The 24,452-nt window shown below is 45.2% G+C and overlaps 1 protein-coding gene across 1 annotated transcript in view; it reads right to left on the bottom strand.

The window, feature by feature from the left end:
• EDEM3 (ER degradation enhancing alpha-mannosidase like protein 3) overlaps nucleotides 1-24,452 on the bottom strand; it is a 326,937-nt gene that overhangs the window by 5,638 nt on the left and 296,847 nt on the right. The gene's annotated exons all lie outside the window — the stretch shown is intronic.

Here is a 24,452-nt window from a genome sequence, read left to right as displayed (position 1 = left end):
TGATGTGCGGCCTGTGAAAAAAGAATTGTGAGAGTGTAGGGCGCCCACAGATTTTGCTTTGTCTGTATGCTTTTGATTTTCTCAAGCATCTGGTTGACATGATGGCCGAACAGATGCTGGTCATCAAAAGGTCCTTTCTAGAGATTCTGTTGCACATTGGGTCTAAACTGAGATCCTAAGCCAGGCATGCCTACTTAGGAGTTCAAATTAAATAGCAGAATGCCTTGAGCGCTAAAATTCGCACAAATGTTTATAGTCATTCTCAATTGGTAACAAAGTAATCAATACAGTCTTATCTCTATCTGCGGGTGAAGAAGTTCGTAGGGCCTGCAAAGTCATGGAACCAAGTGTTGGCTAGAGTGGTGAAATATGAAATAAACAAGTATTGACTTCAGTGAAAACTTGGCCTGCTGTTTTTGGTGCTCAAGAATTTCTGTTTAATTTGAAATAGTACCGTTAATTAGATATTTGGTGGCCAGCCCATCCCTCTAGAAGCATCCGTCTACATTGAGAAGGTTATACAATGCTTTTTAACATCCTATAGGGGGATGTGTGCCTGCACTTTATTCTCCTAGCCATCATATTAGTAATGTTCTACTAAGAAGGATGATAGTGGGGATCCCTCTAGCTGTTCTTTCTGCCACATTCAGAGCACATCAAATATTAGCACTGCGAACTATTTTGCCCTCTAGGACCACCTCTTGTTCTCTTTTGAGGTGCGCATCAGGTAGGTGGTTAATGAGATGTCCCATCTCCACCCAGTAGTAAGGATCGTACCTTGAAAGGGGGCCCACCAAGTTGCCAATTGGGCAATGTGTGGCTGCTCCAAGTGCTACCTGCCCTGCTGCAGCATCAATCTTTTGGGACTGATTATTGGGATGAAGAATATCCCCTGCGACCTATGAAGTAACCCTCTTACTGAAGGGGTGCATGACTAAGGAATCTGGGACAATGTGTCCACAAATACAAGCTGGAGCTTCGGGCAGCCTTTTATTTCTTTTCTATCCGGCAAGCCACGACCCTGTCCTTAACTGGGCCCCTTAAAGATGTCACTGGTGTGCTTTAACATCCCATTTAGCATGGGAAGGTAGCAGCGCATCATTCCATCTAGGACAACATTTCCGCATGAAAGTCATCCTCATCCTCCACAGTATGTAGAGCCTGACATGATGGTGTTGGCTATTACGCTGTGTTACTGCATGATAGACAGCAGTATCATCTGGGGCGGGAAACAGCATTTACAACACAGGGAAGTATTTTTACGTTTACCAAGCAGGTAAATATGTTTCTCAACAATATACTTTTTAAGTTGTTGAAAGAAAAAAAAAGTCGTTTAGGTGTGGATGGAGGTAAGGGCAATTTTAGGGTTTAGGGGTGGGTAGAGGTAAGTAAATAAGGGTAACTTTAGGTATGCTAAATATCTTGGGATCAATTGAATCCGACTCTCAAGAGGTTCACAATTGGATTCGTACCCGGGTGCAGAAATTAGCCACCCTCCCATGTCTCAGACCGGGTAGAAACAAGATTTTAAGCCCTTGGTTTAATTCCCATGTCTCAGACCGGGTAGAAACAAGATTTTAAGCCCTTGGTTTAATGACGCCTTGTAACAGGAGAAGAAAATATGTAAAAAACCCTATCGAAAAAATGACAGTATAGAGGACAAAGCAACATATAAAAAAGCTCTTAAGCACTATGTGGTCTTGATAAATTCTACCAAAAGAGAATTCTATGAGGAAAGGATTGATAGGGTGAGATAAATTTTTAGGATTGTAAACAATTTCTCAGATCCGGTTGCCTTCCACAGAAGCAGGGACTTTTCGGCCAAGTGGTGCGAGCAACTGGACTCTTTCTTTCATAATGAAATACCGGAGATTCAGAATAGCTTAATTATAACTCAGACTTTGGAAAGCTGATGCTCCTAGACCCGCTATGCCCACCCAAACAAGGGGTTCCTGCTGGATATTAAAGTTGAGTACTATTTAGCTGGAAGACCCTAGAGCGGCTATTTCAAATCTTAAATCAGGCTCTCCTCCTAATCCCTGAACCCCTTTTCTTTTAGTGTTGGGAGTGAACGCTATTAACCCAGTTATGAACTCCCTGATAGTTAATTCCTTAGTGATGGCTACAGTCCCGTCTTTTTGGAAACCGGCTAAAATGTTACCCCTTTTAAAAATAATCTAGTGTGGACCCTGATGCCCCAGGCAATTACAGACCCATCTCACTGATGCCTGTGCCATCTAAATTGGTGGAAAGGTTTGTTAATCAGCAGTTATCTAACTATATAGAGTCGCATGAGCTATCTATAACACCCCAGTCAGTCAGGTTTCAGGCCACAGTTCAGTACAGACACTGCCCTTCTGGAAATCTCTGAACTGACTAAAAGCACCCTAGATGCAGGCGAAAAGGCAGTCCTGGTATTGTTAGACCTGTCAGCAACATCTGACACGGTTCCTCATTGCAGGCTGCTCGTCCGCTTTCAGGAGATATGTATCAGAGATACTGCCTGGAAGTGGATAAAATCCTTCTTTGAAGACGGGGGTCAAGAAGTCTGGCTATCCCTCTATTCTTCAGACAGCACAAGGTTATCAGTAGGATTGCCATAGGACTTCCCCCTCGGCCCCACAATGTTCAACATCTATATGACTCCACTTGCTGTCCTAACCGAGTCTTTTGGGGCCAAGATAATCTTATATCCTGATGACACACATTGTCTTTTCCTTTGGGAAAAATTAGCTGATCGAGCCGGATGCCATCAACCCCCGTATCTCTGCAGTTTTCACTGGATGAATTTCAACCAACTTAAATGTAACACTGAAAAAACAGAGCTTCTTAGTCTTAAACACAACTGTAACCTTAACCTGGATGTGCAATGGCCAGATGGGTATCCCCGCCCAACATACAAGTTGATATTGTGAAAAACTTGGGGGTTAAGTTTGACAAACACATGTTTTGTTCCCAATCAAATCAATACGGTTGTTGGCATGTGCTTAGGCATCTTGCGCACGGCAAATACATTTTTGCACTTCCTCTCAGTTCAGGTAAGGATTACAGTGGTTCTGGCCTTGGTCATGTCCAGGCTGGACTTTGGCAATGCTTTAGATGCAGGTCTGCCACAGTACTTGGTGAGGAAATTGCAGACTGTCCAATGTGCGGCTGCTCGACTTGTTCTCAGTCTACGTAGATGGTAGCATGTTTCCCCAGATTTGTGGAATTTACATTGGCTTCCCATGAATATGTGCATCTATTTAAAACCCTTCTTTTGATGCATAGAGTGCTACATCATTCTCGGCTGGGCTATCAGCCCTCCAGGATATCCGATATCCCACTACGACTGCAAGAGAAACCTGTGCGCTACAAATAACTTCCTAATTTTTTTTTTTATCTGGCCACAGTTCCAAGGGGCCATCTTTCTAAATCTGGAGGCGGTAATTCACCCTCTTATGACCTGTGGGTTGGAACAAGCTCCCCTTTGAACTTCGTCAAATGGAAGATGAGGGGCTTTTTAGGAAAAATCTCAAGACCTGGCTTGTCATTGAGTAGCTTTGAGCATTTTTCTTTTGACTTCCTTTTACTCTGTATAGCACAGGGACACTTGAGTAGCCGTCCGCTCAATAACCCCCATTCATTCATTCAAAGGGATAGGCAGAGGTAAGGGTAATTTTAGGGTTTGGGGGTGGGTAGAGGTTATTGTAGGTAATGGACATTTGAAGATAAACCCTCACTAAGGTGTCCGACATCGAATGGGTTGCTGGCAGAGTCAAGTCTTTTGGTGCGTAGTGACAGAGCAAGCAACTAAGCAGGTTGAGGTTCAGTGCAGGTGGGTAGGGCTTGGCTCAATGCCAAACTAGCCTTTGGAGTTTGGGATATCCAATTTTAGGCTATTTTTTGCTTGGTTGTGAGCTTGATGCCCAACTCCCACAGGAGTAGTGCTCTGCCTTATTGGTCATTTGTTTAGAGACCACCCCGCCCCCCCTTCCAGGGAAACATCCGATGCCCGCTTCAGCCAGTTCGGCCCTGTTTTTCGTACGTATGGTACCCAGATCCTCTTGCAGAATACATATATATCTTTTTTTAAAATCTTATTTGCAGCCAATAATAAAAATTAATACCAAACACAGAAATTTATCAGAAAATTCGTTTGGATTATTTTACATAGGATTCTCATTTTGGTTGGCTCTGGGAGCAGTACTTTCAACAAAAAACCTGGCAGGTTCACTGGAATGCACATTGATAGACACACACAATAACAAGAGAACTACATTACACAGCAAAAAGGGCAACAACTTTGGGAAAACTCCATATTTTTATATTGCCTTAGAAAGGTTTTAAACATTTTAAAACTGGTTACGGTTTTGCTTCTTATCAACCTTAGAAAAAAACCACATGGTTTCATTTCATATTCAGGAGAAAAAAATAATCAAAAAAGATGATCCAAGTCACAAACCGTTTTCACATTTTGGGATTACAATTCAGCACTAAGGAAATTCCATGCCAAGCAGCTATATAACACAGGAAAACACGGCCCCCGAGAACCACACTATAGAGTCCGATATCTTTGTAAAAGTCATACAAATGCTAAGTGACAAAGGACTATAAAAAATATTTAGTAGCTAAAGTAGGTTACTAACGTGTTTTTTGGTCGAATAAATACAATATAGAAGTTGTCCAACAGATGCTTTAGTAATATATACTTACTGCTATCAATAATGTAGTTTGGAATCATTTTACCTTTAAAGAGAGTTGCTGAAAATCCAATTGGAGCACAAAAAAGAGGGAAAGCACAGAATGTGTTAACAGCCCACAAAGATAAGAATATTTTTCTGTAGAATAAGTAAACTAAATACTTTTTGTGAAGGTGATAAATGAAGGCAAAAGTACAGATATGCAAAACTTCAACAAAGGCAAACTTTCATCCCTGATGAAATAAAAGAAAAAAAAAATTGTAGTTTCATTTTGTTATGTTTACATGACCGTTAAGCATCATTTACAAGGGCCGTTTTGTGCTACTTTTTGAAAGGTGATACACAATTAACTACACAAAAAGTATTAGTAAAATAAATGTCCAGCAAGTTCTTGAACTGATAGTGGCCATTTACAGCACACAAATTATGACTTAAGAACATGCCAATAGTTTGCCGTCATCACCAGAAGGCCCGTTCTGCCACCATCTCAAATTCACAAAAGCTACAGAAGAGTTGTCTAATCCCAAAGTCAGGACTCAAATGACTGTGGCTAAAACTTTGATTGTCTAGCATATGCAGCATGCAAAACTAACCCTGACATTCTCAGTAGCGACTGGTGCGTCGATAGAGTGGGTGGGGAGGGGGTGTGTGAGGATGGGGGGGGGGGGGGGCAGACGGATGATGAAACAAATAAAAAAAATTAAAAACCTGCTGTATTGCCGCACTGCTCTTCTCTCCACTGCATACACAGGCTCCCACAATTCACTGCAGCCAATCCCGACGTTGCTTTCATGCTGCTGAAAGCAGCGTCAGGATTGGCCTGAGGGCCAATGATTTGCGCTCCCAGTTAGACTGGGCCTGCTTTCTCCAACCCCGTAACATTGCTCAGGTTGGAGAGAGCTTCAGTGTGCATGACGGTTTGGCCGGCTGTCTGAGACAGCCGGCCAGACTGTCATGCGCACTGAATAGCAGTGCAACCACTCCTCCACCAACCTGTCATCCTCCTGGCCCCGCCCCAAGCCTTTGCTCCGAGTGCAAAAATGAAACAATAATAAACAGGGGTTTATTATAATGTTTTCAGTTTTTTGGCTGCCAGCAGGTGGGGAGATGCTCCTCCACCATGTTGGAGGAGCCCCACTTCATTTCCTCAATTGGTGTTCCTTGAGGTAGATGCTCTAGCATACTGCAGCACCAAGTCTGAAACACGCTCTCTGGACATCATGCATAACACCAAAACTCATCACTAACAGATCACTACCCAGTTCATCAACTTTCTCCCATCCATGCACTACATGCTGGAATAACTACCCTACTCGACCAGCTGGAAACTGCCCTGGGGCCTCAGCAAGAGGATGGAAAGTGCTATAGAAGTGCTACAGTACAATATGGACCATGTAGTCGTGTGTGTGACATGCATTACCAGCTTGCTGGGCATCCATTACAGTTTAACTGTTGCATGCATGACAAACAATGGCCGCATGCCAGCCGGTTAGAATAAAAAGTTAAACACTGTATTTCTATGCCATTACTATGCAATGTGAAATTTTAAGACAAGTAGTGCATGTGTCTGGGAGTAGGCAGGCAGTCCAGGCTGCATATGAAAGGCAGTTAGAAAAGTAACAATCTTTAGAAGGCAGCACACACTTCGGGCGCCTTGCCTCTAAATTCAAAATCAATAGGAAGTGTTAAACAAGCAAATGCAAAATCTGTCGAAGAGCATGCGTTTTAACTTAGCCAGCTACCCTTTAGAGAACTTTTACAAATACTTGTAATGCAAGGGTTTTTGGCCCACGAAGAAAGATTGTTGTGATTTTAATGGAAGAAGACACCAGGGGTGCGCTCCCAAAAACGTACACACCTGAATTATGAGTGTAACCTAAATAGCTGTGGCCCTACAAAGTAGGTATTCGGTGTGGGTCATGAAAACTAACAAGCATTTCAGTTATTTTATGCCAGAAAAAGAATGCAACAATTTTGATGAAATTCAAAGTTACACCAGTAAAAATAACACAAGTTTTCAGTCTCCATGTCAAAGGCATGTGGAACCCCTAAAGGACTAGGGGTGGCTGTTCACAGAGACAGAGGTGTGGTGTTGAGAATCAATCCAGTTCCTATTTCCATAGCAGGAATACTAGTAATCCTTCCTAAAGCAACACAATGATAGGGCACCTATGGACTACTGACTACATATGGCAGGAGAATTGAATGAATGAATGCAACTGGAGTACATTAACAATGGGCGCATTGCAGTGCATCTCGATTGTACAATTTGAAAATAATAAGTGACGAAGTCTTCAGGATGTCCATCGGATTAGTACGGCCAGTGCTGCTCTAGGACCAATGCACGCAGTCCATCGTCCTGTCTGTTTTGCAGGGAAGGGTGCAGGACTATGAGCGACAAGATGGGAGCAGGACTATGAGCAGGGCTCGAGTCGGGGTACCACGCGGGTGGACGGCGTCCCCCCACTTATTTTACCAGGTTTTTCCGGGTGGACGCCGTCCCCCCTGCCCAAAAGCTGGACAGCATTGTGTGAGCAGAGAGCCCGGGTGGGAGGGAAGTTTCCCGTAAATTACCAAAGATATGCTAATATTTGTAATTGGAGACTTTAAGAGGCACCGGTGGTGTGTGCAGGCTGGAGTGATTGGGAGGCGGAGCGAGCAGGCGTTGGCGGTTAACGCTTGGAATGTGTGTCCTTCTGTATCTTGTGCACTTTTGAGCACTTCGTTGTGCAACTGGGGCACCCCCTCGGGGGAGTGGGGGGGAGGGGGGGGTTGCAAAGGACATCGAGGAACAGACCAGGGGTAGCAGTGCTGTGAAATGCCCCGTCATCTAAAGGCATATGAATACTCATGAGATTCCTGTTGTGACGTCACTTCCGGTGACAGCGTCCCCCCCCACTTCTTTTCATGAGATTCCTGTTGTGACGTCACTTCCGGTGACAGCGTCCCCCCACTTCTTTTTTTAGGACTTGTGCCCTGACTATGAGCGACAAGATGGGTGCAGGACTATGAGCGACAAGATGGCTGCACTGCTGAGGATGAGCAAAGCAGCGGAAGTAGGATCCACTCTGTACGGGTAGATGTACCCACCCTCCTTGAGTGGCCCACCCTCCTCCTACTCCGCCTCAGACGCTGGTGCTGCTGCTGCTCAGCGTCAACCTTACTTTTACGACTGACCGAAGCCTTGAGTAGCAAAGTACTGACTTCGGCACAACACCTCGAATATTTTCGGAAAAATTCAAGGCCGAGTCAGGAACAGGGCTGAAGCCCACCCAGTTATAAATTCAGAGGGGGGGGGGGGGACAGGGGACAGGGGAGGGGGGGTTAAAATGTCCTGAGAACACGGACTGGGATACCAAGTCAGACCTGCGCATACAATTGCTCTGCTGATCAGTTAAATACAATTCGGTGAGCCGGGACATATTTCCCTGTTACTCGAAAACGAGAAGTATCGCAGTGGCTGCAATAAGCCTAGTCTGCCTGTGAGGGAGTGGAAAAAGAGAACGAGGAAGTGATTCATCTCCGCGCTCCCCGATGGCCCCGACTGTGACTCCATCATACTATGTCCAGTGTAGTTTCCGGAGAACTAAACGGAGTGGTACTGCCACCTACCGGTGCACACGAACTGTTGGACAGCTTCCAGATGCAATCTTGAGCTTGGAGGACAGGAGTCGAGGAATCTGCAGGGTACACAGAGTACCTACTACAAAGGTTATTTCCGAAGGTAACCAACGTATTCCTTGAGGTACTTAAAAAACAGGGAATAAAAGGAAGAACAGGCGATTAAAGCCTAAGAAGTGGGCAAGCCCATATTTTTACTTGTGCATCCCTAAAAGTGTTCTGGAGCTGCGCATTGTCCAAGTGCATAGCCATTAACAAAGGGCACAATTGAGAATGTTGATTTTTGCCATACTTATGCCTGGATGTCATAAAAAGTTTAATTTTATCACTCTGTTCTTGGTTTTAAAACATCTACTACTTAGTGTTGGCAGCTTACAGACAAGTACCCTGTCACTTACGGTTGGTCATTTATCCAGGGACTAGTATCAAAACGCAGACGCAGAACTATTTAGTTCGATTGGTTTGATCTGGTGTCATTCAAACATCCTCCTCAGATGAGATGCGCCTCCCAGGGTTCCTTGCTGCAGAACCAGCAAGGCACAAACTGCAGGCAGTGCTAGTGGTCATGAATGCAGTATTTCACAAGGGAGTTGAGGCCACACCCCATTGCTTGTCGCGAACCACATTGTTGTTGGTTGTCCATTAGGATCTAAATCGTGGAACAAACTGATAGTGCCAGGCTTGCGCAGGCTGATAAGAGACTTGCGCTCCCAGTGAGACCAAAGGCCTCTGATCTCGACCGCGTCGAGGTGACCGTCTAACTGAAGGAAGCACCACCGTGACTACCGCTGGAGGAAGGCCTAATGGCTTTATGCATATCATGTGATAATTCACTAGCCACGAATGCAGGTCTGAGCCACTCCAGGCAAGTCAGGACGTGGTCCGGAGGCCTCCCCAGTGTTGGGCCCTTGGAAGGCTCAGGCACCACTAGAGTGCATGCAAGAGCCAGAGGCCGCTGCTTCACTAAGATGCATGAAGAGCGGAGGCCTAACATGTCAAGGCGGTCATAGCAGGAAGAAGAGCCTGCTCTTGAAACATCGGGATCAGAGCCTGAAAGTCCTGAACCCTGCGGGGGGCAAGAAAGACATGAGGGGGACAATATCATGCTCTGCTCTGATGAAGATGAGATGCTTGGAGGGCCAGAGGTGCGACTTGAGGGGCAGGGAGAATGTGGCCTGCAGGTGGTGCGAAGCCCACCTTCAGCAACCACGTCAAGGGGCGGTGATATCGATATTCCTGATCTGCTAAGATGTGCTGCAACCACCATCGCTTTTTTTCTATGTGCAGAAGTTAAACCAAATGGTAGGACGTTAAATGGATAGTGGGCGGAACCCACCACAACCTGCAGGTGTTTACTGTTTGACCGCAGGCGTGGGGTGTGAAAATATACATCCTGCAAAACAAGGGACACCATCCAGCCTTCCACCGCCAGAGACAGGAGACCCTGTGCCATACACTGCATTTAGAACTTCTCCTTGTGGAGGAACGCGATCAGTGCACAAAGGTCTAGAATGGGGTGATGGTCAAGGTCTTTTCGGGTACAGAAAAGTAATCCCTGCCCTATCTCATCCTCTGGAAACAACTCCACAGCTCATTTGCTTATAATAGCTAGAACATACTGCTGCAAAATGCAAGCATATTTGCCTGAGGCGAGTGAACAGACAAGGGGAATGGAAGGGGGGCAAGCACGGAAGGGAAGTGAGTAGCCTTGCCCAATAATCTGCAGAACCCAACAGTCTGAAATATGGAGAACTCTTTCCCCACAGGCCACACGTCTGCCCTTAAGGTTTGATTAAAGAGGTTTTGCCATATGGGGCATGGGGGCACGAAGGAAATATTTTGTTGCAGCTGTCCTCAGTGGCTCTTGGAACTGCTACACTCATGTAGCTCTGGAAAGGCAGATTGTAAAATGATCCTTGCAGCTCCGGTCATGCTGGTGGAATTGGCATGTGATGGAAGCTAGCTCCAAGGAGAAGGCAGTAGCCTGTCCCTGCCTGAACCATTGCATGGCTGAGTCCTCATTGCCATAGAAAAGCCAAGCACAATTGAAGGACATGTCCGGACAATTTGATTGGACATCGCCTGAGAAACTGTATCCAATCCAGAGCACATGATTTGCTTCACCACATTCTGCTCATCTCATACAACCTGTCCAAAATGGTCACAAAGGTGATCAGGAAGATTTGTATGAACAACTACATGATTTCCTACAAGGTATAGGAGTAGAGTTCTAGGAAGCAAGTTGTATTCACAGAACAAAGGGGCTGGGCTGCCTTAAGAAAATACAATTTCCCATGACCTCAATTTTCCTCCATTGACTGTCGAGAGGTGACGTGGGAAATGAGTTCGGGTTCTGATTGGAGAAAGAAGAGGACTCCTGAACCACAAGGCTTCGTAGGGAGGGGAGAGCAGCCAGAAACGTTAGTCCTCAAGCACGGTACAATGGCATCGGGCTACCTGGTGGTTCAACCACCAGGGCAAAAGCTGGATTTTCCATGCCACTAGGATAGGGTCCCTCAATACCCCATGTAAGGAGAGCAAAAGGCAAGAACATCAAAGAGTTAGGTTGTAAATCTCAGTGAACAAGATCACCATGCTCTTTTCTACAGGTAATGCTATCTCAAGGATTTCCATGGCCTTATGTGGGAACGGCCTGAAAAAATAAATAATTTCCCTAGTCGAGAGGATGGGATGAGATGAGCGATTTATTGAGTGCCACTTGAGAGGCACTCCAGGTTCACCTTCGGCGAGGTGTCCAGGCCACTAGCATTTTTAAAAGTCCAGTAATCGCCAGCATCCGTGTCAGTGCAGGGCGGTTAAGACAGTTGAAGAAGCCTGCCTTACTGCTTTAACAGTAACAATCTATATTAAGCATTTGAATAGGATCTGACCGAGCAGCAAATAGTCCCTCAAGCTTGCCAAAATATGTGTCGCAAGATGAAGGCTTTAAAGAGCTTCCTGCCATGTGTCTGGACCTAATCAAGTTGTCGCTAATCTTCGGAAAGCTTGTCAGTGTGCAACAGAAGTGAAGACAGTGCCAATGGTGTGGTCACTGGCAGGGCTTTGGGCAGAGGGATTGGTCCGGCTGGAGTCATGGGGAATCCTAGCAGAGTTGACATGCCTGGGAAGGAGCTGCTGGCTGGTCAAGGCCCTGACATGCACTAGAGGGTGTCTGGGTGGACTTCCTTTGAAAGAAGGCCAGCATCGCCTGCGTGAATGCACCGATCCAGGAACTGGAAAAGCCAGATGTAGATAAGAAAGGCTTCATGTCCGGAGCTGGTGTGGAGTTCAGCACAGGTACCTTTAGCAAGTTCTACTCAGCGTAGACGCAGAGCCCAGAATCAGAGAACAGAGACAAAGACTACAAGACCAACACCTGCAGCGGAAGTGGCAATTGAGTGGAAGAGGTGCAGGATCCTTCCTGTGCCTCGGTACACTCTCGGATGATCACTCTTCATCCCTGAGAGAGACCCACCCCAAGGATTTACCTGTCCAATGTGAACCAGAGCAGGAGCTGGAGTGGCACTGGTTACCATGGTACTCATATTGGACCATCACCATGAAATGTTAAACCTTGCACTCTTTGATGCCATTGGCATAAACGCATCGACCCTTTTAGCCCCACATATGACTGAGTCATGCTTACAACCAGGTACCACAAATATACGTTGTGTGGGTCAGATAGTGAAATTTGCTGGATACAAGAGTGTCACCACTTGAGGCCTGATAACTTTGCCTCAGAGAATCTCCTATGTTACACGGCAAAAACAAAAGGTTTTATTAAACTTTCCAAGGAGAGAAACTCTGGTTCCGCATTAAAGGGTGCAGAAAAAAGGAACAGACAACAGGGTGCTGGAGTAGTGCCTTGTGTGTCGCAGTGACAAGTCGAGGTTGGTTTACAGATCCAAGAAAAAACTCTGGTGTTACAAATACATGTGAGCTATTGTACTTTTCGGACCCAATCTGGCACTTGAAGGGATTCACGCGGTATGTTATCTGGAGGGTAGCCCTTGCTCATCTAATAGACAATTCATCAAGATCATCTAGCTGAGAGCATTTTTGCAAATATTTCACATCCCTTAGTTCTGAAGCAAGAACTGCTTCTTCCATTTAAACTGCAGTGCATTTTTTACTCATTCCCAAACCAAAGGTCAATGTTACTTTTACCTTAAGAAAACAATTATTCAGTAGTTGAATTTTCCTGCACCTTCTGTATATTTTTTTTATTTTTAAATTTCACACATTCTATACCTCCCCTAGACTTTAGGGAGTCCGAGAGTTTTGCATGTCCAAGATCCGCAAGAGCTCTCTGAATAAGTATAAGGAAATAATAAAATATTACGATGAAAATTAATTTTTAAATAAATATCAGATTAATAAAATAAAAAACTAGGAAAAAGGCACCTTCTAAAGTAAAATTGACCTCGACAGGTATTACAGAAGGCCCATTGAGAACTTCCAGTCCCATCTAAAAATCTAGTTCTCACAGTTCTTGGTTTATGCCTAACAATATGAACCAGTATGCCTCGTCTAGATCTCAAAATAATTGTGATCAGTATACTGGTAGTCTTGGAATGAATTTCAAGGCTATCTTGCTTTTATGCAAAATAACGAATTTTAAAATCATTCAATTCGCCTCCCAATGAAATAACATATGAAAACTGTTTTTCCAACGTATGATACTAGTGTGGCAAGAAATTTACTAGACTTTAAAGTTCCTCGAAATTCTCGTCTAGTTTCAACCTAACTTGCATAAAAATTACCGTCCAGTAGTTTGAATAGCTAGCTGCTCAGAGTCAGCTCCCATTCTTGTAGCTGTACTATTGTATGATCCAGAACCAGCATCTTATTTGAGCTTCAAGCATGAAGCTCACAGGTTCTCTTTTCAAAATCTTAAATTCCTTTTTCACCTTTGTGTGTAACTATGGGAAATTCACATCAACTATTTCACAGGCATGGTCAATTTTGATGACCTTTTGATCATTTCGCGTCTCATTTTGCAGAATAACCCCCCCCCCCCCCCACCCCCCCGAAAAAAAGCCATTAAACTAAAAGAGCTTTGACCTTCCTTTGAGTTAACATTTTCACTTACTAGTGTTTACCTGAACGTTCTGCTCTGGACACTGGCTCGCTTGAGGGCGTCTGCCAAATGATAACCTAAAGGTCTACAGACACAAAATAAGATGATGCTTACCTGCAATGACGAAATCGATTACCGATGCCAGAAATGCTAAGGGGAAGGATGTTAACTTTCACATATGCCAACCTTACCAGTTATGTACATGCATATTTAAATGTCTTCACATACAACTGTATGAGCACAAGCATACAATAAAATTAACATTGGCAAGCGTAAACGTGTCAAAAGACGTGAAAATGGGCACTAGCGTTGATTTGCACAATAGTGTGTAAAGTCATTAAGATGTGGGTGAGAAGATAAATTAAACAAATGTGTAGTCATTACACAACCTACAAATTACAAAGATAGCTCCAAATCATTTTTACATCGGAGCAATACTTGACTCTGTGAAAGTAATAATTAAACATGAATTACATCAGTAATGAAAATAAATCACTAATAGTAAAATGGTCTGATCAATGAGTGGCCATTAGGCTCTGTACAATAATGCATAATTTAGTTTAAACTAATTTGATCCAATGTGTTAAGTAGGAGGAATTAAATAGTATCAACCCTTGTGGGCTAAGAACCTCATGGGGTACAATATGCTGTGCATGTACAGCTTAAAACATGCAAATAGCAACGTGTGCGTGCCCTGCTGTGTGCACATAGTGGGAAACAGTATTCTTTATTCAATGCTATGATGTTATGCCAGTGTGCATTGTCACAGACTGTAGATAAAGTAAGACTACATTCTCAATCATGACCTGACCTCCAAAGACTGAAGTCTAATTGTGAACACAGTAAACATGTCAAATGCGCAGTGCCGAAGTGTAAACACGTAGTGATACTGAATAGTGCTACCAAACATGAGTTCCCTGCTGTGATACGAGTGATTGGAATAGAATACACAAAGATCTCTTCAGTATCAGGTCCTTCCCATAGTGCTAGAAAAAGCAATTTACCAATGTATCAGGCAAAACGAAACAGTGGCTCATAATAAATACATTATTAATAATCAACTATATCATCTATTACTACTACTTATCAGTATAAAAGAATATGCAAAAAACGTCCAACCACCTCACAAGGTGGCCTATTCCACTACTGAAATCCCCAGATAGCCACGATGCATTCAACATATTATTTTAAGTGGTGTTGTTTTTAGCTTCAAATCATCATCATCAAAGGCTTTATTTCGATAAAAACATATCATAAAAGCTTTACAATAAAATCAAGTTAATTACATTAAGCTTTAAAAGCCAATTATTACAGTAAAAAGCAAGGCAAGTCATAAATAGATATTAAGAACAAATTAAACAATTTCTTTAAGCCTTTTACTTCTAATGCGCCATGCCCAGGATAGAAATTTTGAGAGGGCACATACGTGCAGCGGACGTGAGTCTGACATTAAGATGCGTAGCGCCACAGTATGATGTCTAGTTCCTAAGGAACGACACAGTTGCTTAAGCCATCTTCTCCTGGGCAGGGCATATTCCTGACATTCAAATAAAAAATGAGCCACGGACTCTCGTCTGGATATGCAAAAGGGACAGAGTTCTGAGCAGAAGATTTCCATCGTGATGTGAAGGCATAAAGTAGGAGAGTCCCGGTTCTAAATTTAAAATACAAGGCTCTGTGAAAAGGACTCTCAATAATGTCAAGATATAGTTCCCGGATCGGCAGGTCTTTAAATTTCAGAAAGTCCTCTGTAAGTCTGCCCAATGACGTGTTCGTATTCCGTTGGGTCACAATCCAATTCCAATAGAAGGACTTTAGTGTGGCTTTCGGAGGGGAAGATCTATTTTCCCATGCTGCACTTAGCCCCAGATTATACAGGAGGGCTTTCATGTCGCTCAGCCATTTTATCCTGTGCCATCCGGGAAGTGACATGATTTCAGAGAGACCTTTGGCGTATTTAGCTAGTTCCGGGACTCGCCACAAACGAGCCCATAGCAATAAGGGGCGAAATTTCGCCAATTCACCTATAGGGCGGCAACCTAAATCAAGCATCAGTGGGATCATAGGGGAACCCTGGGGGAGTGACATGATAGTCCTAAAAAACTTCCTCTCGGCTCTTGATAATTCACTGGTATCACAAGAACCCCAAAGCTCTGCCCCGTAAAGAGCAGAGCTAACTCCTCTTGCTGCATATATTTCGATAACAGGGGCTATGGGTCTAATGGCACAGGAGCGCTGCTCCTTCACAAGAGCCCCTGTTACCCTTTTGTGCGTTAACAACATCTTGCATAAATGGGGACCCCACTGCATGTTATGGGATAAGCGGATCCCTAGGTAATCAAACACGTCCACCCTCCCCAAAGATTCATCATTCAATAACGGGGGGCGCACAGATTTTTTGGGGGGGTTCATCACAAGGTATTTTGTTTTGTCAGTGTTGATTACCAGGCCTCGTTCTGTACAGAAAAGCTGGAAATTGTTTAAAAGTTTTTGGAGGCCCATAGGGGTTTTGGAGAGTAGGAGTGTATCATCCGCGAAGAGGAGAGTGGGGATGCGTTCCCCCGCCAGGGATGGTTCATCTGACGGATCTTTAAGTAGATGCTCAACCACACTATTGATATATAGGGAGAAAAGAGTGGGAGCTAGGACACATCCCTGGCGGACCCCTCTCTCTACCGGAATTCTGCTGGTTTTCTCCCCATCCCTCCCCCACCTAACCTGAGCGAAGGTATTTTCATGCAACCTTACCATTAGCAAGAGAAGATATTGGGGCACCCCCATGCCAGCAAGGACTTTCCAAAGGGTCTCCCTGGGAACTAGGTCAAAGGCAGTCTTTAAGTCTATAAAAGTGAGATAAAGACTGCCTTTGCCCAGGACCACCACCTTCCAATACACAAGCAACAATCTGAATACTTGTTTGATTGTGCCGGTACCTGCTCTGAAGCCAGCCTGGTAGTTGGAGGATGTTGTTTTCGTCTATCCATTGTAGTAATCTGACCAACAACACCTTCCCAACTACCTTTTGGGTTATGTCTATCAGGCTTATGGGTCTGTAATTTGATGGGTCGTCCCTAGCCCCCTTTTTAAAGATGGGGACAACCTCCGCCCCTCTCCAGGATGCCGGAATCGGCGCTCCCCTACTGATAGCATTAAGCAGACATTTAATGAATTTACCCCATTTCGGGATGTCTGCTCTTAGCAAATCCCCGGGTAAACCGTCTGGGCCAGCTGCTTTTTGGGGCCTGATGGTACTGATAGCATACTCCACTTCTTTGATCGAGAAAATGGAGTCTGTCGCCCAGTCATTTAATGGCAAAGCTATACATAGCATTCCGGTTGCTTGATCTGTGCTCCTTAATGGAGAATCGGGAATTACTGAAGCCACCACCTTTATCTGTTTGTCATTAGAGATGGCCGTAGGGGTGGCTGTAGAGATAGCGCCAGCCTGACTGGCATACAGTTTGAAGAAGTGATTGACCCAAGCTTGGCTGGTAATATTGCACGTGATGAGGTCGGTATCAGGTCTGTTTTTGGTTCTAATTATGTCCCAAAATCGCCTTGAGTCTTTCCCCTGACTTGCCTCTTTTAGGGAACGCCAATGTTCATATTCCCACTCCTTCCTAGCGCTTGCCAGGGTTTTCTTGTAATTAAGCCTAGCTCCCTGTATAGCTCCTTGAGTTTTGCTTTTGACAGCTTTAATCAAAAGTGATTTGGCATGTCTGCAGGCAGATGTATACCAATCGTGCTTCCCCCTTGGGAACCTAGTTGCCACATTTTTGCCCACGTAATTCGTTTTTAGAAATACATTCCCAACTGACCTGATAGTTTCCTCGAAGATTGGAGTAACCCGATCGGGGTTTGGCACGCCCCGGTCTGAGCTGTCCAATTCCAACTCCAACTGTGAGGCCGTGAGTACTGTGTTGATTATGTTTAGTTTGGTTTCATCCTTAGCGACCCTGTTCCATTTTAATCGTTTCCCACAAGAGGAAAGAGAGATTTTGTGGACTGGGTTAAGGGATATTGAGGTCTTTTCATAAGGCCATGGGTTCCTAAGGGACAGAGAAAGCGAGTTATGATCGCTTTCGACTGTAGGCTGGACTACCATATCCTGCACAAAGCTCCAAAGGAAAAAATCTAACATAATGTAGTCGATCCTAGAGGTGTGGTTGGCTCTGTTGAACGTGGCCCCACCCAAAGGGTCTGAACTTGTGCGGCCGTTGGTTGCTCTTAACCCAAATTCCCACGTTAAGGCGTTCAACTGAATGGCAGTTTTAGACCATTTTTTAATCGGGGGAATGGTTAAGATCGGGATGCCCCATCTTTCATCATCCTCACTCGGGTTGAAGAAGGCATCCTGTATAAGGGGCTCATAAGTACAATTGAAATCACCTGCAATCAAGACTTGGGTTCCAACTAGGTTTTCTCTCAGTGCAGTTTCCAAACTAGACACTGTCAGAGATGTAGAGCCATGTTTGGTACCCCTAGCGTATACATTAAATAAGTCGAGGATAAAACCTCTTTGGGGGCCTCTCAAGGAAATGCCTAAGATGTCTGGGGAGTTAATTTGCTTTAGCTCAATCCGGAGATTTAGGGCAATACTTACCCAAATCAATAGGCCTCCCGAGGGACGGCCTGGCCCGTTACTGGGAAGTGCTGCAGGAACAAAATAAGTAATATAGCCTACCCGATGTAAGGGTTCTAAACACCAAGTCTCTTGGAATAGGCAAATCATGTGTGCCTCCACTAAGGTATTCCACTCAGGTAAGCAGAGTTTCCTGTGGATGCCGGCTAGATTCCAGCTGAGGATCTTTAAGGTGTCACCATCATTAAAGCGAACAACTTTTTTTTGGACACTTGGGCATTCAATAGAGGGCAAGAAAGCATCGTGGGACGCAAGCTCAATACAGGGTGTAAGTGGAACATTCCCCGACCCTAATTCAAGAGTGGAGCATAGACAGAGAGCAGGAGCCTGCAAGGCTTCTTGAGAAATGGGCTTTGGGGGGGTTAAAGTATAAGTAGCGGGAGAGCCATTTACAGGCAGGGAGCTAACTACGAGTTGGGGAGGCTTGGTGCTAGTATGTTCTATATCCTCAAGGGAAAATCCTGGACCCAATAATGGTCAGTCCACTTCTTCCAAACAGCTAAATCTGTTAGCAAGTGGTAAGCCACTCCAACTTTCAGAGAAAGCTATATCTCTGCCCTCATGGCCTAATCGCGCCTCCCTCTCCCTTCTTTTGTTCCAAAAACTTATTTGGGACAAGCTCCTATCGGGAGTTTTAGCACAACAATTTATAGGAGGATAAAAGGAGGAGAGTCTTCTCACCTTTATTCCATCAAACTTGGGCCAAGTATCACGACGGCAAATGTAATCAGCCGTTCGTGGATTATCAAAATTGACTATAATACAGTCTCCCTGAATCTTTTTCTCTTCACTACCTATCCAAGAGACCCTACGCACCATAAGGCTCTTACTGCTACAAGAGGGGGGGAGCGGTCTGTTAGTAGTGAGCCAATGTTGTGTCTTGTTTTTTAGGGACCACGTTGGTTCCTCTTTATGAGACCTTAACTCGGGAACACCGGTCAGAATCACAACATATGGATCAGCTTCCACTGGTAAATGTATAGAGTGACCCTTCTCCCCCCTGATTTTATCATTGTGGTATGCTAGCCCCAAAGATTTGGGTAATGTATTTCGATGTACTGGCCCCGATAAATTGGGTAATGTATTATTCACAGTTTAGGTGGAGGCAGAGGGTTTGGAGGGCTCTCCAGTTTTCCTCAATGGAACTGGCACAGACCTTGACGATGGATTCAAGTTATCATGGGGAGCACACGCCCCCACTTGCTTCGTCCTTAGAGTGGAGGGAGTAGCTTGCAGCTCCTTATGATTAACCAATCCCTCGCTCTTCAGTGCATTGAGAGATAAGCTCATAGAGACCATGTGCTTTTCAATGTTAGAAAGAGAAAGTACTATAGGTTGCACATAATCTCTAAAAAGTTCTCCCAATGTGCATAAAAGTTGGTTTTTGGCCTCACAAACTTTGCAGCCCGTGGCCAAACTACTTAAGTCGCTGGGGGATTAGTCAAAGGGGCTGTTGTATCAGTGGCTGTAGTGAGTAGGGCGCTCTGGGTAGAATTGCTATTGTTTTTGCTTGGCACCTCGGCAGTCGGGATTTTTTTAGTAGTTTTAGCGTTACATTTTTTCTGTGCCCTGGGTTTCTTCCGTTTGGAAATTGCACCCTCCCTTCTCCCCCTTAAGGAATTGACGGTGGGGCCCTCCTGCCTTGGACTTAAAAACAGGTCAGGTGTCTTCTCAAGATCTTTACTTGAATGCACATCAGAGAAAGCCAATGAGGCGGACAGATCGACCGTGTTAGGTACACCATGGGTTTCAGCCTGAACTTCAATAAGAGGCCTAATGACATTTGGTAGTGTAGGTGTCGTTGCTAAAGCCATAGGGCCTAACGAAGAACGTCTTGCTAGAGCTAAATCCTGCGAGACTCTACGCTCCAAGAGTGATATACCTTGGTTGATAGCTTCATTGGCCCTAGTAATGTATTGGTCAATTGGACCAGATGTAAAGGCTGTCCCTTGTGCATTTTTACTCCTAGAACCCCTCGTCATCCTGTCAGACATGTATTTATCAATCTATAAAGCCTACAAGCTGTTATGTTCTAGTACTTGGCAATTTACAAGTGGGGCTGTGTATTATATGTAACTAGTAATAGCTGCAATACCACATCAGAATGTACATAACAGTGGTATGGCCCAGTCCAGTCTTACCCGGTCTTTAACGGGCTTAAACGGGCCCGCCCCTGGCCCGGGCTTAGCCCGGCGCAACCCGCGCGCGTCCCGCAATGCAGGGGAAGTGCCGGACTTTTAAGCGCCTCCTGGCGCGGGAAACGGTGTCAGCAGGTCTCCTGTCCCAGAGGCTGATGGGACTTGCAGTTCGTCCCCTCTCGGCGGCCGCTGGTGGGAATGGTGGCGGCGGAGGACGAGGAACAGCAGCGAGGCAGAGGGCACAAGGTGAGTGGTAGCACAGGCACTGGAAGCACGTCCCCGAGTCAACAAGGAAAGGATCCACTCTTTCTCACATCACATCCTGATTTACAGCTACCGCCTCCAGGATCTGTTTAACAGCGTCAGCAGCGTCGCGCTCACTGTAATATCCTTTCTCCACGATCCTGTCAAAAAGCTCTCCTCTTGTGACCAGTTCCAGGAACAAGCTGATCTCTGTGGGCGTTTCAAATATCTCTTTCAGTTTGATCATTAGCGCCACCCTCCTGCTGTTTTTCTCCCGCTCTCCTCCTATAACGCAGCTGCCAAGCAGAAGGAAAAGGAAAGATCCGACCGGAGCCTCCGTGCTCTGCACTCAGCTGGACGGTAAACTGAAACCGGGGCCTCCGTGGGGTAAGTTTCTAACACCCAGCAACTACGCTCCACATGGAAATAGGGGCATCACTCCGATTAATTTTTAAAGAGAGCCGCAAAACTACAGAGCAGCCGAGACTGCAGCCGCCCGTGTTGATTCAAAGGAGCGCGAAGCGAAACTCGAACAGCAGCTTCTGTCTTTAGCAGCCGCCCGTGTTGATTCAAAGGAGTGCGAAACAAGATTCGAACAGCAGCTCCTGTCTTTAGCGTCCGCTCCCACCACGCCAAACCATCGAAGACGCCATCACTGGAAGGGGAGGAGCAGCTTCAAATCATTAACTACTACATTGAAGTACATGTCTTCAATGCGCCATTCATATTGTATTGTATTATAGCACTGGAATAGCTCTTCCTACCCATTATGTTATGTTATTTGAGTCTTGCTATAGTGCACGACTCGTCCCCATAGGGACATCCTGGCGCATGATCGGCAGGTACAGGCAGCAGTAGAACAACCTTGTTTTAAGGTGTTTTTTGAATGCAGATAGATTAGAGTATGCACAGATGAACAGAGGAAGTTTGATCCAGTGGAGTAGGCCATGACCAGAAAAGGCTTGGCACCTATGTTTAGAAGTGCGAATACGCCGGGGACGTAACAGAAACGGATTGCTTGATCACAGCTTCCTGTTTGGAATGTAAGGAATGAGTCTATTCTGAAGGTATTTTGGGCCAGAGCCTGACAAGGATTTATGGGTCAGGCAGAGAAGTGTAAACAGTGCTCTCTTGCGGATGGGGAGCCAATGTAGGGCTACGAGTGTCGGGGCAGACATGGTCCTTCGAGGCAAGTTGTTTACCATACAGGCAGCATTGTTTTGGACAGCTTGCAATTTTGATAAAAGGGATTAAATAGAGTCGAGGATCGGGGCATTGCAGTAATCCAATCGGAGCGGATTGTTGACGTGGGTCTCCAGAACCTTTTCCAACAAAGGGAGGAGAGATATGGGACGGTAATTACTTGGGACCTTGGAGTCTGCTGTGATTTCTTCATGATGGGTGTAACATGAGCTGCTTTCCATAGTCTCGGGACAGTGGCTTGGGTCAGAGATTGGTTACACAATGCTGGAGGGGAAAGGAGTGTAATAATCTGTGGAGGACAAGGATCGGAAGGGGACCCCGATTTTGCTTTAGCTAGTAAGTCCAGCATCTGTGTTTGAGAAATAGGCTCAAAACTTTCTAGAACCAATGAGATAGAATATTGCGGTATAACAAAGGATGGATTGATCGTAGAGTGAAAACTGTTGTAAATGTTGGCAGTTTTAGTTTGGAAATGGGTATCCAAAGTGTTGCAAAATGTTTGAGACTCTGGAGTATCAGAGTAACACGCCTGGAGTTTGATACAGGTGTTGAATATTTTAAATAGTTCCTGAGAGGAGTTGTCTGCCTTGTCTATTTGTTTACGATATGTTGTCTGCGTGCGATCTTTATTTTGGCATGATATGAGCATAGAGAACCTTTAAATATTTATCTACACTGTTTTTTGACATCCTCCAGTTATGCTCAAGCCTTTGAAAGCGTGAATTATTGGCCTTCCATTCCACCTCGTACCAAGGTGCATTGGATCTAAAGTGCTTTTTAGCGAATGGTTTGTAGGGAGCCATGGTATCAAATGCATGGATGAGGGAGTCATTAAACTGTGTTAGTGCTAAGTTTTTCTTGTGAGCTGTATATGGTGGGTGGTGCGGAAAAACATGTTACTTACCTTAGTTAGGGCTTTTTGTGGTACAGACTATCTAGCCTAATATTCTTTACCTTAGACTTATTCCTGGTGTCAGACTGGATCCAGAAATTCTCAAGCACCACTCCTGCACACTGGTAGGTTCATTGTTCAGGTCCATATCGGTGTTGCACGCGCTGGAAGTAGAACGGTACCTATCTCGATGTCACCTAGACACGCTAACATCAGTTTACTTTCATGACTTTCCATGCCAGAAGAGCAGAGCCATAATTAATTCCGACTACTGGTGTGAATTTCAAAGGGAAGCCCTCATCCTTTAATCAGGTCGTAGAGCGCAGAGGATCAGTAAGGAATTTGCAGATAGTCTCTACCAAATAAGGAGTTACCGAAGGTAAGCAAGTTGTTCATCTGCTAGAGACTTCTAGTCGCAGATTTCTTACCTTATTATAGATATCCAAGCAATGCCTCACAGGCGGGTCTGGGAACCCAATTTAGACCTAAAAGACATGTAGGAGCAAACAGGCAAATTGCCGAGCCCGACGGACCCAACTGTACAGGCAGTAGTGCTTAGTAAACGAATGCAAGGCAGTCCATGTTGCAGCCTGACAGATGTCCTGGACCGGAACTCCGCGAGCTAACCCAGTGGTCACTATTTTGGCTGTAGTAGAATGAGCAAGTAAGCCCTCTTCTTGGCCAATGCGTAGAAGTTTTTTATGCAGTGCACTATCCATCGAGAGATGGATCGTTTCTGCACAGCCTTCCCTTTCTCTGCCCAGACGTACCCTACAAAGAGTTGATCATCCACCCTAAGTGTCTTGTGCGGTCAAGGTACAAGGACAACGCTCTTTTAGGTCCACGCGGAGTCTCTCCTCGTCCTTATAAGGAAGAGGCAGGGCAAAAAGGTAAGCGGGGAGATGGGCTGGCCTACTTGAAAAAGATTGACTACCTTCGGAAGGTAGGAGACACATGGCGAAGAACCAGTTTGTCAGGGTAGAAGGTTGTATACGTTGGATTCACAGCGAGTCCCTGAAACTCGATGACCCTGCTGACTGATGTAATGAAGGGCCCTAATCAGGAAAGTGAGGACCAGGTTGAAATCCAACTGGGATATGATTAACAGTTCAGGAGAAACGTGTTGCAAACCTGTGAGAAATCTTGTCACAATAGGTGACTTAAATAAGGAAGGTTGATCCTGCAACCTCAAAAATGCAGGATGGCTGAAAGATAGCCCTTAACTGTTCCCAGAGTAGAGTCCTACTGGGGAAAAGAAGAACAAATAGTAACACTTAAAGAGGAGCAGAGAGGGGACCAATGCTTCAGGATACACATCATGCCACAAATTTGTCGCTGATGTATACCTTCTTGCTGGAAAGACGCCTGGCTGCCAAAATGACATCACATTCTTCGGGAGGAAGGTTGGAGGCTGTCAAATGCCTCCGGATGTGGAGGCTCGGGGCAGGACCCTCCCCTGTTGCTGTGACAGAGCCTCCTGAAATGGCATCTTGACCAACAGGACCAATGCTCATGCTCAACAGCTTGGGATACCAGACTCTGTGCTCAATCTAGAGCCACAAGAATAGGTTGGGTCGGTCGTTCCAGATTTTCTTGAGAACTCTGGGCAGATGTGATATAGGCATAAAGTCGTACAGGAGGCCAGAGCTCCACTCGAGACGAAAAGGATCTCAGACCGAGAGCTGACATTGCGTGTCCTTGGCAGAAGTAAACAGATCTAACTAAGGCTCTCTCCACTCTTGAAAGAGACCATGCATCTCCTTTGGAAGGAGACACCATTTGTGACCCAATCAACCCCACCCTGCCCTGCTTGTTGCAGTACCACATGGCGGAGGAGTTGTGCGTGAACAACTGCACTAGCCTTCGCTTAATGAAAGGTAGAAAGGCCTTAAATGACAAGCGAATCACCGAAAGGTCCACCAAGTTTAGGTGGAGCCTGGACTAAGCCAGA

This window comes from Triturus cristatus, chromosome 4_2 (genome assembly GCF_964204655.1).
Source record: "Triturus cristatus chromosome 4_2, aTriCri1.1, whole genome shotgun sequence".
Classification (NCBI taxonomy): domain Eukaryota; kingdom Metazoa; phylum Chordata; class Amphibia; order Caudata; family Salamandridae; genus Triturus; species Triturus cristatus.
The sequence above is the reverse complement of the archived record's forward strand: the minus strand, read 5'-3'. Positions and strand labels throughout refer to the sequence as shown.